This window comes from Ambystoma mexicanum, chromosome 13 (genome assembly GCF_040938575.1).
Source record: "Ambystoma mexicanum isolate Mex_15411 chromosome 13, UKY_AmexF1_1, whole genome shotgun sequence".
Lineage (NCBI taxonomy): Eukaryota > Metazoa > Chordata > Amphibia > Caudata > Ambystomatidae > Ambystoma > Ambystoma mexicanum.
In genome coordinates, this window is record NC_090938.1 from 357,309,522 (window position 1) to 357,328,202 (window position 18,681).

The following is an 18,681-nucleotide window of genomic DNA, read 5'->3' on the forward strand; positions in this document are numbered from 1 at the left end:
GAGGATGGCGCCTCCTTCCCTGGAGAGTAGATCTGCGTCCACCGGCAGCTTGATTGGCGGGGACGCTGACAAGTCCAGAAGGTCCGGGAACCATATCTGCCTCGGCCACGCAGGTGCGACGAGGATCATCCTGCACCGTGACCTCTTGAGCTGGTTGACGAGCCGGATTAGCAGTGGCAAAGGAGGGAACGCGTAGAGGAACAGGCCCTCCCAGGGGAACGAGAAAGCATCGCCCATGCTCCTCGCCTGGGGAAACCTGCTGGCGAACCTCAGGCACTTGGAGTTCGTCGCCGTCGCGAACAGGTTGATCTGGGGTGTGCCCCACCGTCGGAAGAGGCGATCCACTAGATCCTGCCGTAGCTCCCACTCGTGGCACGAGCGCAGCTCCCTGCTGAGTGAGTCGGCGATGGTGTTTTTTATCCCTGCCAGATGAAACGGCACCAGAAATATCCTTTGGGCGACGGCCCAATGCCACAGGTCCTGCGCCTCCTTGGACAGTGCTGGGGACCTGGTTCCGCCCTGTTTCCTGATGTAAAACATGGTGGTGGTGTTGTCGGTGAAGATCCTCACCACCTTGCCCTTGAGGGACGGAAGAAAGGACCTGAGGGCCCAAAACACTGCACGGAGCTCCAGGACGTTGATATGTAGGGATTTCTCCGTCGGGAGCCAAAGGCCTCTTGCGTGCAGATTTCCAGTGTACGCTCCCCACCCTTCCAGGGAGGCATCCGTGGTCACTGTCTCCTGGTGGGCTGGGGTCTGGAAGTCCATGCCCGCCGTCAGATGCGCGCGGGTGCCCCACCACCGGATCGCTCGTCGGAAACTCTCGTCGAGTGTGATCCTTTCCTCGAAACTGCCTGTCGTTTGGATCCAGCGCGCGTCCAGGAACTCCTGCAACGGGCGCATCCGGAGCCTGCACATGGGAATGAGGTAGATGCAGGAAGACATCATTCCGAGGAGGGACTTGATGGACCTCACCTTGGCCGCGTCGGCCACCAACATCCGCTGCACCTTGCCCAGGATGGTCCTGGTCCTCTCCTCCGACGGGGAGGCCAGAAGGGACACTGTGTTGAGCCTCGCTCCCAGAAACAGAGCGTCTTGCGCGGGTATCAGGTGGGATTTGGCGTAGTTCACGGAGAATCCCAGGTCCGTGAGAAGTTGGACGGTCCTTGCCGTGTGAACCACGGCGAGCTCCCTCGTCTTGGCTCGGATGAGCCAGTCGTCCAGGTAGGGGTAGACGTGGATCCCCTCGCGGCGCAGCTGCGCCGCCACCGGTGCGAGGCACTTGGTGAACACCCTGGGTGCCGACCGTAGACCGAAGGGGAGGGCTTTGAACTGGTAATGACGCCCTTGGACCACAAACCTGAGGAATTTTCGGTGCCCCTTTAGGATGGGAATATGGAAGTAGGCATCCTCCAAATCCAACGACGACAGGAAGTCTCCTTCCTCCAGCTGACCCAGGACGTGCTGGAGGGTGACCATCCGGAACTTTTGCGCCTTGATGAACTTGTTCAGACGTCGCAGGTCCAGGATGGGGCGCCATCCCCCCGTCTTCTTCTTCACGAGGAAGTATCTCGAGTACACTCCGGAGCCCCGAAGCCTCTTTGGGACGAGTTCGATGGCGCCCTTCCTGAGCATCGCCTTTACCTCCAGGAGAAGTTGAGGGACGTGAAGTTCTTTCCTGGCCACGGGGGGGACGCGCGGACACCTTCTTTGAAACTCGAGCGCGTGGCCCCGGGCCAAGGCGTCCAGCACCCAACGGTCGGTGGAGATGGACTCCCACACGCTGACGAAGCTCGCCAGCCGGCCTCCCACCGGGGTGCTTCGGTGGGGGCCCGACCCCACGGCCGGTTCAATCCTGCTTCGACGAGGCTTTGCCGCCTTGACCTCCTTGGCGACGACGGCGGGGTCCGCCAGACTTGCCTCGTCCTCTGTAGGCCTCCTGAGCCGACGAGCGGGCCGCTTGACGGTAGGTGGAGAAACCGCCGCCGGAACTTTTGGAGGCGCCCTTGCCTCCGCTGCTCCGAAAGGGCGTCCGTCGTCGTTGCAGAACTCCAAGGGCCCGGGCCGTCTCGGTGTCCGCTTTAATGGCCTGAAGGGAATCGTATTCTGTTTTCCCAAACAGGTTGTTCCCATCAAAGGGCATGTCCAGGACTCTGGTCTGAACGTCTTGACGGAAGTCCGTAGCCTTGAGCCATCCACGCCGCCTAAGGCAAACGCCGTTGCCCAACTGGCGGAACCCAATGTCGGCGATGTCCGTCGCAACGGTAATGGCGTGGTCCGAAGCCACCTCACCTTCCTGCAGGATGTCCAGGGCCTCTGCCCTCTTGTCGTCCGGCAAGAAGCCCAGCAGGGGAGCCAGTTTGTACCAGAGCTCCCTGTCGTAGCGGGCCACGATAGCCAAGGCGTTGGCCGCTTTAATCGTCGTCGCCGCAGACGAGATGACTCTGCGTCCCATAGCGTCCAATTTCTTTCCCTCGCCGTCCGGTGGGGAAGTCGATGTGGAGGCCGCACCCCCCCCGCTTTTTTCCTGGCCGCCGCGGAGACGACGGAGTCCGGGGTAGGCTGCGCCCGGAGGCACAGGGGGGCCGTGTCCGGGACCCGGTACTTCTTCTCGTACCGGTCTCTTCTAGCTGGCGTCGTGGAAGGGTTCTTGAGGAGGGTGAGGCCCTCATCCCAAATGTCGTCCAATAGAGGCACTGCGAGGACCGTCTTCCTCTTGGCCTCGCGCCGCTGATAAAGGAAACCTTCCTTCTTCTTCTCCTCAGGGCAGAGTTGGAAAAGCTCGGATGCCCTGGTGATCATGGAGTGGAACGATCCAATCTCGTCGGGCGGAGAAGCCCTGGTGGGAGGCGACGACGGTACATCCTCGTCGTATACCTCGTCGTCCGTACCCGTCGCTGCCGTGTCAGTCCCCGTATCATCCCCTCGGGTGGACGGGGAGGAGGGCTGGAAGGGGCGCGACGGCTGAAAAGGAGGCGGAGGGTGGATCCTTCTTTTCTTGGTAGGGGGAACACGAGAAGGTCCCGGTTCTGGGTCCCCCGACGGGAGAGGTTCCGTCGGCAACGGTAGTCTCGTCCTTATCTCTGAGCATAAGGACTGTATAGCCAACAAAATGGCCGCCGAGTTGTCTCGCGGCGCTGGCAGAGGGGAATCCGACGGGCGATCAGGGGCCCCGTCGGTACCCTCGACGATGTCGTCGTCACCTGCGTCGGGATCCATCCCGACGGGCTGGTCTTCTTCCACGCCGAGGCCGTGGCTTAAGACCTCGACCAGCTCCTCCTCCGAGGCTGAGGCCGAATCTACGACGACGCCCTGCCCCCCTTTTTCTTCCCCACGGGGGATTTCACGGGGGTCCTATCGATGGGCACAAAAGAGGACTCCCTCCGAGGTGGCAGGGAGACTCTGAGCCCCGAGGTCGCCACCACTGGTGTAGCCTCCACAGGCTGAGCCAGGGCCGCCGCGACAGTTTCGATAGAGGGCTTGGCCGGATGGATTAAGGCCTTCACCACCTTAGGTGCGCTCACCGCCTTATCCTTGAGGGGGGGGACACTGCCTCGCTCCCCCTCCGCCTTCGAGCTCGACCGGGGCCTCTCCAGGAGCTTCGCCGGGTGCTCGGCCTTCCTCTTACCCGACCCAGAGCGTTGGCTCGTGGTTGATGGTGCCGGGGAGGGTGCGCCCTGCCTGGCGCCCGTAGAGCCCGACCGTTCGGCGTTCCCGGTGCCAGCGGACTCGCGGTGCTTGGCCTTATGTTGGACCCCCGTCGCCGGGGCGTCCTCAAAGGTCTTAGAAGACCGCTCGGATTTCTTCCTCTTCTTCTCGCCGGACGGGCTCTTCCCTCCCAGCCAGTTGGCGAGACGCAGATGGCGGTCCTTCATGGTCCGCTCCGACATGTTGCCGCAAAACGCACAGTCCTTCTCCACGTGCGTCTTGTCCTCATGTAGGCAGTAAAGACAAAAAGAGTGTTCGTCCTCCTTGAAGACGTTCTGCAGCTGGCATCCAGGGCAGACCCTGAACAGCTTTCCGGGCGTCGAGCTTCCCTTCTCCTGGGCCATGACCGGGCCTGAGAAACTTCTGGAGTCCTCCAAAAGCGTAGCTCGACGAAATCTTCACCCTTGAGGGGCACAGACGAATCCGACACGGGTCAACGTTGATCGGATGGAGAATCGGTGGAGCTTGAGGCTCTTTTGACCGAAAAAACGAAGTTTTTGAGAAAAAACGTGAAAAAAAATAGCACTAACGCTCGAGAGCAATAGCACGAGGATCCCAACACATGAACGTGCGGTAAAAATCCGAAGATGGCTGCCAGAGGCGGTGCTTAGGAAGAGGGCAGTCATTGGCTGTGGTCAGTATGACGCAGAGACCAGTGATTGGTTACTACTACGAAAGACAGATCAGAAACGAAACTGATACTGGTTTTTTCTTTACCGAGGATTCCCAGCCTGACGACGGGGAATATTCATGAGCATGTGAATCCATGCCAGACCCCATGCTGGAGAATTTCTGTAAATAGTTAAATGTCATTGCACACCATCCCTATGCAGACTTGAACACAACTGAAAAACATCCACATTTTGGCAATAATCTCAGACTATCCATGGCAGGATCTCAACATTATCACAAACTATTCCTGTGGAGACATCTGTATCATCTGTAAAAATACAATATAATAACAGAACCTCCCTTTGCATTCTTTGAATTACATATCATCTTGATGGGGACATCTTAATCATCACACACTATCACTGTATGGACATTAATATCATCAACCACCATCTGTGTATCATACACCATCTGTGTGGAAATTACCACATAACTCCTCATCCTTCTGGGGATTCAATATAATGATATTCTGAATCTTTGTGAATTTATATCATCATGCACCATATTTACAAAAAAGGTAGTAGGCGCTCCTCTCCAGAAAAAACATGGCTGATGACCTGTTGTGAGATGAGAGTTTGCGGCACACGCTTTTTACTCACTGTACCTTTCACAGATGGGAAATTTCAATCAATCAAACAAGTTTATTCGGAAATATAAAAACTTCCATTAAACGACAAAAGAAAAAGATATGAATTACACATTTCCAATGTTGCAAAGACGCCAATTATATAAAAGACAAATAAAGATAAATGCCAAAAATTACAAGATACGATCAACAGTGATAAAAATAACTTGCACTTGCTTGCCGGTCAGGAGGGCATATTTTAAAATGATACATTATAATCAAGCATAAAACAGGACTCAAGCACTTTTCCCCAAACATAATTCATTGTTAAAATTGGTGGCACTAACTCCCCCCACCTTGCAGATTCAATAGATTCTTTCTAAAATACATCGCTCTTTTTAAAAAGGTCAACAGGGCCCAAGATGTAAAAACTGACTCAGCACTCAGAAGAAACTCAAGTGCAGCCTTATGTAAACGAATCTCCGTTTTCTTAAGGGCGGGGACCAAGGTCAATCTGCGGATACCCGCATATCCTGTACAAAAGAACAACAGGTGCGAAAGGTCCTCGCGCTTGTGACCGCAGACTGGACAGCCGGCATCACTGGGAAAACTTTTCCAATTACATGTGTTTCCCTGTAGCCGGAGGCAATCAAAGCGGGCCCTCGTAATCAACCACCTTTCTGTTTTAAAAATGCTCCTAATCAAATATGGTTGGATTCCAGAAAGATTACTAATACTGGAGTGGAAAGCGTCATGTTTCTGGGTATATCCCAGGAGAAATTTCCTCCTAGCTACAAATTCTCCCAGTTTAACCTTGTAGGCTGCCCCCTCTGGCTTAGTGATTAAAAATTCAGGGGGGAACAGGGCACTTAGATTAGCTTCCCCCAATTTATCCGAAACATAGGCTAACCATGGGATTTTTTTCCATCCTGATCTGCCCAACACAGTGCGTAAAATAAAATGGCACAGCGTTGCGTGTTCGTTAGCCCACAGCCGAATCCAAAAGAGTAATGGTGCCATCGCCCACTGATCCTCCCAAAACTCTGCCCCCAATTCTCTATGAATAGCTAATCCGGGGGCACTGGTCGGTAGCCCCAGCAGGTTTTTAAAAAATTTATTTTCTTTACCTTGGATTTCCGCCGCGTTTTGGAAACCCCAAATGGCTGCGCCATACAGAGTAGTTGCCAAAGTTTGTGCACCATAGATTTTCAGAATCACGTCAAGAGGCTGAGCTCTGCTTCTTGATGGGAAATTTCCATTTGCACATCATGCACCATCCCTGTGGAGAATTCAATATCTTCACACAACAGACTTGTGGAGTTATCCAAACCATCAGACAACATCAATGTTGGGCCATAGTAATCCAACGTCCTCTTTGTGGAATCCTCCATATTATGACACCTCATCGTTATTTCGGCTTCAACATAATGACACCCATATCGGCGGACACTTCTATATTACCATGCACCATCTGTGGAAGACTTTAAGATCATCACACACTATCCCACTGGGGACTTCAGTATCATCATGCACCATCCCAGTGGGAACTTCAGTATCATCACGCACCATCACAGTGGGGACTTCAGTAGCATCACACACTATCCCAGTGGGGACTTCAGTAGCATCACACACCATCACAGTGGGGACTTTAGTATCATCACACATTATCCCAGTGGGGACTTCAGTATCATCAACTACCATTCCAGTGGGAACTTCAGTATCATCACGCACCATCACAGTGGGGACTTCAGTAGCATCACACACTATCCCAGTGGGGACTTCAGTAGCATCACACACCATCACAGTGGGGACTTCAGTATCATCACACATTATCCCAGTGGGGACTTCAGTATCATCACGCACCATCCCAGTGGGGACTTCAGTATCATCACGCACCATCACAGTGGGGACTTCAGTATCATCACGCACCACCCCAGTGGGGACCTCACTATTGTTACACACCATCCCTCTTGGGATTTCAAAATCATCACAGACCATCCCAGTGGGAAGTTCAGTATCATAACAACCCATCCCAGTTGGGACTTCAGAGTTATCATACCCCTTCAACATAATGACACCCATATTGGCGTACACTACTATATTACCATGCACTATCTGTGGAAGACTTTGAGATCATCACACACTATCCCACTGGGGACTTCAGTATCATCACGCACCATCCCAGTGGGAACTTCAGTATCATCACGCACCATCACAGTGGGGACTTCAGTAGCATCACACACTATCCCAGTGGGGACTTCAGTAGCATCACACACCATCAGTGTGGGGACTTCAGTATCATCACACATTATCCCACTGGGGACTTCAGTATCATCACGCACCATCCCACTGGGGACTTCAGTATCATCACGCACCATCCCAGTGGGGACTTCAGTAGCATCACACACTATCCCAGTGGGGACTTCAGTAGCATCACACACCATCACAGTGGGGACTTCAGTATCATCACACATTATCCCAGTGGGGACTTCAGTATCATCAACTACCATCCCAGTGGGAACTTCAGTATCATCACGCACCATCACAGTGGGGACTTCAGTAGCATCACACACCATCACAGTGGGGACTTCAGTAGCATCACACATTATCCCAGTGGGGACTTCAGTATCATCACACATTATCCCAGTGGGGACTTCAGTATCATCACGCACCATCCCAGTGGGACTTCAGTATGTTGGGGAAGTGGGATGTCATAAACAACTGTGCCTTTGTTGCCTTTACCTGTGCATGGGTGATGGGCAGGGAGATGTACTCGATTGCATACTGCATGAGTGTGTGAACTCAAGGTCCTTAATCAGTAACATGTCATGCATGGAAGGGATGCAGAATAACTCTTGCACCAAATAATCAGACCGACTCAGGTAGATGGCAAAACGTCTCATGCAACTGTTTTAATATCAATTGTCTAAAATGGGGAGTTACAATGGACATCAACGGACATTTGCTCGAGCTCTCAATGCAAATCACGTATAAATACACTTAAGTACTGAAAATCCATCATATTGATGTCATACTATGTAGCAAATAAAAGAAACCTATGGCGGTGTTGTGTTTGGGTCAAGGGGAACATCTAAGTATACTTTCTATATAGGAACAGGTTGTGATTGGGTCTCTATAGTCAGGTGGACAACTTATGCCCACCCCTAGTGCAAGTCATCTTCAACACTTAAGTACACATAATACTATTGGCTCCTATAAAGCCCTTTGCTATAGGGCCCGCTATAACTAGTTGGCACGCTTTTACCATGTCTGGAACATTCGGCTCCTTAGCAGCACATAAATTCATTCCCAGGTGCCGGGAGGTGGGCATGACTTTTGCTTCCCACCCAATTAGCCCCTCATCTCTCATCGCCCATGCCTTCTGCCATGCAGACTGCCCTTGAACTTGGCCTTGCAGGAGATTCTCTTCTCTTGGGAATAAAAGGGAGTACAGGCACACGCTTATCACAGTTCTGGTCTTTGCCCAACTCCTATTTACATCCTTCGTTTACGTGACAAGAGCCCGTATTGCGGCCTGTTTTGAAGCATTTCATTGTCTTTAATAAACTTGGCACTCATGGTGTTCCTTCTTTGCACCTTAACACGAGATGATTCAAAGTCTCACGGTTTCTGTTCTTCATGGATAGATAACCAGTTCTCGGCTGCTTCAGCTTTGACACCAGGCCAAACAGCTTCACCCTTCAAGTCTGTGATCTCCAGCTGATTCTGTGCTGCGACACAAACATCTCTCAATCCTTCTTTCTCTGTGGATTTGAACTTACTAAAATTGTGACACTGATGTCCACACACTATATAAAGATGGCTTTGCCTGCAGCCTATTCACTACGTATAGATAGCTTCTAAGATTGTTTGTTCTACTTGCGTTTATGCATTTCCACAGTATTAAACGGCTTGCATTTTCTGCAGTGCTCTTTACGCGTGCAATCTTAATTTCTGCATAATGATGTTCATGCAATTCCATATTTCGTCATCAATTTCTATAAGGTCCATACATCCTCTTCTTCAGCCACTCTTCTCAGTGCGTCAATCTCACTTCTTGTGATGTCACCAGCTTCTCCTTCTTTCATCTTCATATTCCTTCAGGAATCTCTTCCAAGAGATTGTCATCTCTATGGGGGCACATCAGGTATGGCTTTCTTAAATTTTCTCAAATACTCTACGCGGTATGGTCACAACTATTGGCGTCAACCATGGTGCAGTTTCAGCCTCCCAAAATACAGGCAGTAGGAGGGCGGGACATCCTGCAGAGGCATTCAGCTGCTCCTCTACAGTGTCCAGAACCTGGGCAAGCACAATTGAAAACATGGGCTGCAACATGCCATGCTGCATGCTCATAATGTGCTGGAAGGTGCTTGTTCTGAAAACGTACAGCACTGACAAAAGATTCAGCAATGGCAGGATGGCTGTTCTTGTGTTGATCATTCTTTGCAGATTTGCCTTTATCAGGGAGAGTAGCTCAGCCGACGTCCCTCTGTTAAGGCGCTAAATTGTTATCAGCTGTTCATCAGGCAGTACCCAGGGAGATTGCTTAACCCAAGGAATGGTTGCTATCCTTGCAAGGTGTTTCCTGTAAATGTGTGCTGGTTGTACTCTGTGATGCAGCTGTGAATGCCTCTTCAGCTTAATGTACAGAAGGAACTCTTAGAGCCTGGGGTTTGCTATGTCTAGTGGCTGCATATAGTTGCTGCATTGTCTTGGAAAATGTCTCTGGAGGAGGTATGGGCCTCACATACCCTTTCATGGCCAATTGGGTGCGCATGTGGCTTCATTTCCATCACCTGAATGCATTTACCTTCACCTTTTGTTTTTGGTTCAATTAGCTACTATTTATGGTAGTGTTTAGTCCAGTATTTCAACCTGATCATACGATGGAATTAGCATTTTTGTTTCCGGCACTAATTCCTCCAGTGGATTTAGCCCTGGTGGAATTATTTCTGGTTTTAAATGTTTATTCCTCTGGTGCTAGTATCTACAGGGTTAATTCCACCAGAAGAATTAGCATCCATTTTCAAAAACCATTATAACAGCAGATAGGTAAAGTGGCAGGAATTCCGTTACTGCCACTTTTTCCCCTTACCACTGAACTTGTAATGAGATCCAATTGGTATCAAATAAACATCAACCCTGTGAAATAAATGTCAAGCTAACATTCAACTAATTCACATATCATACTAAAGGCAAGATGGCATCATTGCACACAATATGTGTAAGATCTTCACAGTGTGAAATTCAATATAATCACGCACCACCTCTGTGGGGACTTCAACATATTTACAGAAACATAAGGAAGTAAAGTCACATTTTGATTGGTTTGTTCCAAAAGAAGCCGGTGCTTAAATTGAATCTGGAAATGTGTTGTGCAATAAGGAAATACTTCCGTTAAGTATTGATTTTTTATGAAAGTCTGTAAACATACAAAATGCAAAACACCCTGCTTTATTTCATTTATTTTCCATTTAAACACAACGAGGAAAGAGTTTAGGCCATTAAAACACAATTTTGAGTGTTTATAAATGGTTCCCATGAATCTGCTGCCTGTTGCCTAAGCATGTAGGGCATCAGATTTATGAAGTGTGTTTAAATTCCTGTCCGAGTGTTGATGACTGCAATACCACATCCAGCCTATGGGGGCAGAGCTGAGAAAAAAATCCACACACCAAAATAAACACAGGTCCCCACAAGCCCATTTTTTCAAAAGTTGTAAAAATTGGCACATATGTCTTTTAGGCCATTTTAAGTCATTTGGGACATATTACCATGTGGGGACTTGGGTTTAGGTCCCCACAGTGAAATCAAGTCCCCACAGCGTGTGCATGTTTACACACCCAAGTCCCCACAAGGATAGTAACACAAACTCATACACACACACACACACACATAGCCATTGGAGCTATGCAGAGCTAATCAGAAAGATTGGTAATCATTAGAACATGAAAGATATGTGTTCATTTTTTATTAAACTTGTGGACTCCCGCAGAAACGGAGGGACTCACATCTCTAATTGAGGCTTGCTTACCTCTATACAAATGTGTTTGGTGGCTGTCTTTCTTCAACTGGTATGTGCGGTTGTGTCTGTCTTTGTCTTTCAACACGCCTGGCACGTTTACATTATCAAAGAGATGATTGTATGGAGATGGGGAACACCCCTCCGTTGCATTGTGAACTTGAACAGTCTTTTCACCAAAGCAGCTACATGCGACATTGCAAGGTTTTTGTCAGTCTTTGCCTGAAAACATTAGGCCTTCCTCTCGAACTCTATTTCACTCCTTCTGTGGAAGACTTCAATTATGAGGATGCATCCCGTCATAAAAGGTTCTCTGTAGATGGTGCAACTCTGGCTTCTCTTCCCCGTGCTTTTTGAAAATAATCCGCCCGAGGCCCTGATGAGGTTTGAACTCATGACCCCTGGTTTACGAGACCAGTGCTCTGCCACTGAGCTACAAGGCCACCTGCTGCTTGCTCACAGCCAACAACAGAAAGTGCAAAGAAACCATGGGTTTTACCTAGGTAGATCTCCAGGTATATGAATTTCTGGTTGTGTAAAAATGGCTGTATATCTCTGCATGTGTTCAGTACGTCATCATACATCTGATTTGCGAAAGCGTGTGTGCTTATGTTGGTGATACATTGTCGGTATGCGTTTGAGTATGTACTTTTACGGGTATGTATGTATTGAGTAGGATGCTGAACAGGTTCATGAGTTTAGATAGCAGGTCAGAATGATGGCAAAAGGAACATGTAAAAGGCAGACAACTAAAAGAAAAAAGAATTTGGGATGTAAGCTTGGGAGTTTACTAACTGCGCTGATTTTGGCTCCTATAATAGTAAAGAATGGAAACCTATGAGGAAAGTCTTTGACTAATTTCATTCTCCGCCTGCACCAATGAACTTATTTTTACATCTCTATTTCCATATCTGTACTCATTCCTGTCTTTCACAGGGAGGTTGAAAGACTTTGGTCTATGTTTAAATGCAGACTATAAAGAAAAAATACGACGAAGGTGGGATTCGAACCCACGCGTGCAGAGCACAATGGATTAGCAGTCCATCGCCTTAACCACTCGGCCACCTCGTCTGTTTGGGAACGGTGCTCGAATCCCATGCTTAAAGAAGAGATAAAACAATGGTGGTGCAAAGTCAGTGAAAAATAGATCATGTTTGTCATAATAGAAACAAGATCGTTGACTCGTTCTTCCTTACCCGGCCATTGATAGATAAACACATCAAGTTGAAGTTCAGAAAAATATAACAAGAGCTCCTGGAGGGTTCACAACACTAATCCAGAGGAAGGTGCTTGAGCTTCCGTATGGCACACCATTAGTAGTAAAACCAGCATAACGCAAGCTCCAGTTTCCCAGTGTTTGGCATCATTCAACGTTTCCAGCCAAGATCAAAGTTCAGATGCTGCTGCTTCCTGTGATGTCATTGAATTTAAATAGTGAGTGATGGCAATAACCCTTTTCCAATTAAATTTTGCCACATCAACGTCCCTGAAAATAGAGAAAGGCGTGCAACCCAGAACCGCTGTACTGTTCAATAGAGTAAGGGCTTCACCGTGATCATCTGCATCTGTCATCACAAGATTATCAAGGTCTTTTTCTTGAAGAAATTAGGTCCAGAAAGCCGACCTTCCCCACAGACTATTCAGACACCTTGCGCTTGTGGCTTTGTTATAGGCCCGAATCCATTGGTAAAAGGTTGCACAGGTACAATGTGCAATATCAGTTCCTATTCAACAATGTTCAAGAAAATTACCATTTGGAGGCCCTGATGAGGATCGAACTCACGACCCCTGGTTTACAAGACCAGTGCTCTGCCACTGAGCTACAGAGCACCTCTGGTTACCACGCATAACAGCAACACAACGAGCACACAACATGATGTTTACTGGGTAGACATATTTGAAGGGTGTGTGAGAATGTATGTATATGATTGTGATTTGACCTGTTTTTTTCTGGCCGATTTTTTGAGGAGCAGCTAATTTGTGCGTATTCCGTGCAATTTTAGGGTGACTAATGAGGAGATGTGATGCGTGAAAGTTGAAAAAAACATGTACATGGCAGCAGAGAGACAATATGGATATTACCTTTGCTTTTTTAAATTTCTATCCGGATTCTGGCTCAAAGGGTAGTCAAGCACAGCAGATTGCATTCCTGCCAGTAACACGACAACCTTGTTTGTGTCCTTCTTAATCAACTAACATGCATATTTTCACTTTTGTCTGTATGTTCTTTGAAAGCCAATGGCAATGGTGCTTAGAGCAATGCAGATGTTTAAAAAAGATTTCAAAAGTTAAAATCGACAAAGGTGGGATTCGAAACCACGCGTGTACAGTAGATTAGCAGTCCATCGCCTTAACCACTCGGCCACCTCGTCTACAGGGATTATGTTAGGCATTCAAGTCTTTACAGGTAATAACACAAACATCTTCAAAATAGAACCACAATGCGTTCCTTGTTGAGGTACATCCAGCCGTTTGCAGGAAAACTGCCTCACTTGCTGTTGAGAAAAATTCATCAAAGTCCTGGGGTGTTTATAGGCATCGCCAAGATGACATTGGGAGGTGTTTCAATTGACACGTGTTGAATATGAGGAAGAGCATCATGCTGGCTCCAGTGGCACTGCCTGCAGCATGACAAAAATGTAGAAGGGACATTTGACTGCACCATTGGCTGAACATCAGTGGCAAAGTGTATATCAGGCTAAAAGGTAAGCTCCAGTGGCACAATATGGGCACTACAAGGCACCCATAATTTGGTGTCAGCTAAAAAGACAATGCCAGAGCTTGTGGGTGCTTTTGTACACTTGTGTGTGTGTTTGTGGGTGTAGTTTCATGTCGAAAACCAAAACACAGCAGCTCCAGTGGCGCAATCGGTTAGCGCGCGGTACTTATACAGCAGTACATGCAGTGAGCAATGCCGAGGTTGTGAGTTCAAGCCTCACCTGGAGCAACTTTGGAACTTTTTACTAATTCACCTCAAAACTGAATTATTGAACCAATAAATGTTCTGGACATTTTTTGGTTCACCTCAAGGTTTCCTTGATTGTCAGTTAATGTTGTATGACAGCTCCTCTGCCTTTTAGACATGGAATACTCATTGCAAGTTATTTATGGGGTGTTTGCGCTTTAAATACAGCTACGGAGGGTTTTTGAAAATAGAACAGAAAATAAAAAATGTCAACTGTTATTATACTCCATTTTCTGCTGAGCACCACTTACGGAAGACATTTGTAAAGGTAGAAAAAGGGTTACTGGAGTAGGATCCAGGAGACAATATCAACTTACAAAGAATAATGTTGTCTATTTACTGCATTATCGCCTTTGAAGCAAACCTCTGAGAATAAATACCCTTTCACTAATCAGGCAGTCACTTTGATAAAATCAAGCAGAACAAGGATGCTGATAGGAACTCGCCTCATTTGCATATGGGCTAGGGCTTCTGGGAGCCATGAGAATTAGGAGTTGAAGGTTTTGCAGATCGAGATTGCTAAAGGGCTGGGCATTTGCACAGACCTCTCCATGCCTGATTGGTGCCGAAGGTTAGTTGCAAGTGGTCCCCTGCTCACCCTACCTTACACAGGGCCATGCCCAGTTAGGCCCCTCAGGGCTAGGCCCGGCAGGGCTAAGCCCGGCGTTCGTCAGGCGAAGTGCCTGGACCCCTGCTCATCATACCTCAGAATCTGGTCTAGCTATTGCAGACATGGGGAATGGTGCTTATATCCCATTGACAGCGCCCACAAGCTGCATACTAATAGCCAATGATGTGTGAATGCGGTCAGGGTAGCAGACATATAGAACAATTGGGTGGGTTCGCTTCCGAACTGGATGCACAGGAACAGGAGAGAATGGCTGTTGGCGATGTATGCAACTTGCTCTGCGTGGACACATCTACCGACCCCTTCCCCTACACACACGGGCACATACACACACACACACACACATAGCCATTGGAGCTATGCAGAGCTAATCAGAAAGATTGGTAATCATTAGAACATGAAAGATATGTGTTCATTTTTTATTAAACTTGTGGACTCCCGCAGAAACGGAGGGACTCACATCTCTAATTGAGGCTTGCTTACCTCTATACAAATGTGTTTGCTGGCTGTCTTTCTTCAACTGGTATGTGCGGTTGTGTCTGTCTTTGTCTTTCAACACGCCTGGCACGTTTACATTATCAAAGAGATGATTGTATGGAGATGGGGAACACCCCTCCGTTGCATTGTGAACATGAACAGTCTTTTCACCAAAGCAGCTACATGCGACATTGCAAGGTTTTTGTCAGTCTTTGCCTGAAAACATTAGGCCTTCCTCTCGAACTCTATTTCACTCCTTCTGTGGAAGACTTCAATTATGAGGATGCATCCCGTCATAAAAGGTTCTCTGTAGATGGTGCAACTCTGGCTTCTCTTCCCCGTGCTTTTTGAAAATAATCCGCCCGAGGCCCTGATGAGGTTTGAACTCATGACCCCTGGTTTACGAGACCAGTGCTCTGCCACTGAGCTACAAGGCCACCTGCTGCTTGCTCACAGCCAACAACAGAAAGTGCAAAGAAACCATGGGTTTTACCTAGGTAGATCTCCAGGTATATGAATTTCTGGTTGTGTAAAAATGGCTGTATATCTCTGCATGTGTTCAGTACGTCATCATACATCTGATTTGCGAAAGCGTGTGTGCTTATGTTGGTGATACATTGTCGGTATGCGTTTGAGTATGTACTTTTACGGGTATGTATGTATTGAGTACAATGCTGAACAGGTTCATGAGTTTAGATAGCAGGTCAGAATGATGGCAAAAGGAACATGTAAAAGGCAGACAACTAAAAGAAAAAAGAATTTGGGATGTAAGCTTGGGAGTTTACTAACTGCGCTGATTTTGGCTCCTATAATAGTAAAGAATGGAAACCTACGAGGAAAGTCTTTGACTAATTTCATTCTCCGCCTGCACCAATGAACTTATTTTTACATCTCTATTTCCATATCTGTACTCATTCCTGTCTTTCACAGGGAGGTTGAAAGACTTTGGTCTATGTTTAAATGCAGACTATAAAGAAAAAATACGACGAAGGTGGGATTCGAACCCACGCGTGCAGAGCACAATGGATTAGCAGTCCATCGCCTTAACCACTCGGCCACCTCGTCTGTTTGGGAACGGTGCTCGAGTCCCATGCTTAAAGAAGAGATAAAACAATGGTGGTGCAAAGTCAGTGAAAAATAGATCATGTTTGTCATAATAGAAACAAGATCGTTGACTCGTTCTTCCTTACCCGGCCATTGATAGATAAACACATCAAGTTGAAGTTCAGAAAAATATAACAAGAGCTCCTGGAGGGTTCACAACACTAATCCAGAGGAAGGTGCTTGAGCTTCCGTATGGCACACCATTAGTAGTAAAACCAGCATAACGCAAGCTCCAGTTTCCCAGTGTTTGGCATCATTCAACGTTTCCAGCCAAGATCAAAGTTCAGATGCTGCTGCTTCCTGTGATGTCATTGAATTTAAATAGTGAGTGATGGCAATAACCCTTTTCCAATTAAATTTTGCCACATCAACGTCCCTGAAAATAGAGAAAGGCGTGCAACCCAGAACCGCTGTACTGTTCAATAGAGTAAGGGCTTCACCGTGATCATCTGCATCTGTCATCACAAAATTATCAAGGTCTTTTTCTTGAAGAAATTAGGTCCAGAAAGCCGACCTTCCCCACAGACTATTCAGACACCTTGTGCTTGTGGCTTTGTTATAGGCCCGAATCCATTGGTAAAAGGTTGCACAGGTACAATGTGCAATATCAGTTCCTATTCAACAATGTTCAAGAAAATTACCATTTGGAGGCCCTGATGAGGATCGAACTCACGACCCCTGGTTTACAAGACCAGTGCTCTGCCACTGAGCTACAGAGCCCCTCAGGGTACGACACATAACAGCAACACAACGAGCACACAACATGATGTTTACTGGGTAGACATATTTGAAGGGTGTGTGAGAATGTATGTATATGATTGTGATTTGACCTGTTTTTTTCTGGCCGATTTTTTGAGGAGCAGCTAATTTGTGCGTATTCCGTGCAATTTTAGGGTGACTAATGAGGAGATGTGATGCGTGAAAGTTGAAAAAAACATGTACATGGCAGCAGAGAGACAATATGGATATTACCTTTGCTTTTTTAAATTTCTATCCGGATTCTGGCTCAAAGGGTAGTCAAGCACAGCAGATTGCATTCCTGCCAGTAACACGACAACCTTGTTTGTGTCCTTCTTAATCAACTAACATGCATATTTTCACTTTTGTCTGTATGTTCTTTGAAAGCCAATGGCAATGGTGCTTAGAGCAATGCAGATGTTTAAAAAAGATTTCAAAAGTTTAAATCGACAAAGGTGGGATTCGAAACCACGCGTGTACAGTAGATTAGCAGTCCATCGCCTTAACCACTCGGCCACCTCGTCTACAGGGATTATTTTAGGCATTCAAGTCTTTACAGGTAATAACACAAACATCTTCAAAATAGAACCACAATGCGTTCCTTGTTGAGGTACATCCAGCCGTTTGCAGGAAAACTGCCTCACTTGCTGTTGAGAAAAATACATCAAAGTCCTGGGGTGTTTATAGGCATCGCCAAGATGACATTGGGAGGTGTTTCAATTGACACGTGTTGAATATGAGGAAGAGCATCATGCTGGCTCCAGTGGCACTGCCTGCAGCATGACAAAAATGTAGAAGGGACATTTGACTGCACCATTGGCTGAACATCAGTGGCAAAGTGTATATCAGGCTAAAAGGTAAGCTCCAGTGGCACAATATGGGCACTACAAGGCACCCATAATTTGGTGTCAGCTAAAAAGACAATGCCAGAGCTTGTGGGTGCTTTTGTACACTTGTGTGTGTGTTTGTGGGTGTAGTTTCATGTTGAAAACCAAAACACAGCAGCTCCAGTGGCGCAATCGGTTAGCGCGCGGTACTTATACAGCAGTACATGCAGTGAGCAATGCCGAGGTTGTGAGTTCAAGCCTCACCTGGAGCAACTTTGGAACTTTTTACTAATTCACCTCAAAACTGAATTATTGAACCAATAAATGTTCTGGACATTTTTTGGTTCACCTCAAGGTTTCCTTGATTGTCAGTTAATGTTGTATGACAGCTCCTCTGCCTTTTAGACATGGAATACTCATTGCAAGTTATTTATGGGGTGTTTGCGCTTTAAATACAGCTACGGAGGGTTTTTGAAAATAGAACAGAAAATAAAAAATGTCAACTGTTATTATACTCCATTTTCTGCTGAGCACCACTTACGGAAGACATTTGTAAAGGTAGAAAAAGGGTTACTGGAGTAGGATCCAGGAGACAATATCAACTTACAAAGAATAATGTTGTCTATTTACTGCATTATCGCCTTTGAAGCAAACCTCTGAGAATAAATACCCTTTCACTAATCAGGCAGTCACTTTGATAAAATCAAGCAGAACAAGGATGCTGATAGGAACTCGCCTCATTTGCATATGGGCTAGGGCTTCTGGGAGCCATGAGAATTAGGAGTTGAAGGTTTTGCAGATCGAGATTGCTAAAGGGCTGGGCATTTGCACAGACCTCTCCATGCCTGATTGGTGCCGAAGGTTAGTTGCAAGTGGTCCCCTGCTCACCCTACCTTACACAGGGCCATGCCTAGTTAGGCCCCTCAGGGCTAGGCCCGGCAGGGCTAAGCCCGGCGTTTGTCAGGCGAAGTG

General features: G+C 47.4%; 10 non-coding genes across 10 annotated transcripts; 2 read left to right on the forward strand and 8 right to left on the reverse strand.

Annotated features, from left to right (window-relative positions):
• Positions 1–11,341: 11,341 nt before the first annotated feature.
• Positions 11,342–11,413, reverse strand: TRNAT-CGU (transfer RNA threonine (anticodon CGU)). Its single transcript has one exon. It is a non-coding gene; the product is annotated as a tRNA-Thr (tRNA).
• Positions 11,414–11,959: 546 nt separating this feature from the next.
• TRNAS-GCU (transfer RNA serine (anticodon GCU)) lies at positions 11,960–12,041 on the reverse strand. Its single transcript has one exon. It is a non-coding gene; the product is annotated as a tRNA-Ser (tRNA).
• A 687-nt stretch (positions 12,042–12,728) lies between these two features.
• On the reverse strand, positions 12,729–12,800 carry TRNAT-UGU (transfer RNA threonine (anticodon UGU)). The gene has a single exon. It is a non-coding gene; the product is annotated as a tRNA-Thr (tRNA).
• Positions 12,801–13,265: 465 nt separating this feature from the next.
• Positions 13,266–13,342, reverse strand: TRNAS-GCU (transfer RNA serine (anticodon GCU)). The gene has a single exon. It is a non-coding gene; the product is annotated as a tRNA-Ser (tRNA).
• A 480-nt stretch (positions 13,343–13,822) lies between these two features.
• On the forward strand, positions 13,823–13,917 carry TRNAI-UAU (transfer RNA isoleucine (anticodon UAU)). Its single transcript has 2 exons — positions 13,823–13,860; positions 13,882–13,917. It is a non-coding gene; the product is annotated as a tRNA-Ile (tRNA).
• A 1,488-nt stretch (positions 13,918–15,405) lies between these two features.
• Positions 15,406–15,477, reverse strand: TRNAT-CGU (transfer RNA threonine (anticodon CGU)). Its single transcript has one exon. It is a non-coding gene; the product is annotated as a tRNA-Thr (tRNA).
• A 546-nt stretch (positions 15,478–16,023) lies between these two features.
• On the reverse strand, positions 16,024–16,105 carry TRNAS-GCU (transfer RNA serine (anticodon GCU)). The gene has a single exon. It is a non-coding gene; the product is annotated as a tRNA-Ser (tRNA).
• A 687-nt stretch (positions 16,106–16,792) lies between these two features.
• On the reverse strand, positions 16,793–16,864 carry TRNAT-UGU (transfer RNA threonine (anticodon UGU)). The gene has a single exon. It is a non-coding gene; the product is annotated as a tRNA-Thr (tRNA).
• A 465-nt stretch (positions 16,865–17,329) lies between these two features.
• On the reverse strand, positions 17,330–17,406 carry TRNAS-GCU (transfer RNA serine (anticodon GCU)). Its single transcript has one exon. It is a non-coding gene; the product is annotated as a tRNA-Ser (tRNA).
• A 480-nt stretch (positions 17,407–17,886) lies between these two features.
• On the forward strand, positions 17,887–17,981 carry TRNAI-UAU (transfer RNA isoleucine (anticodon UAU)). Its single transcript has 2 exons — positions 17,887–17,924; positions 17,946–17,981. It is a non-coding gene; the product is annotated as a tRNA-Ile (tRNA).
• The last annotated feature ends 700 nt before the right edge of the window (positions 17,982–18,681 follow it).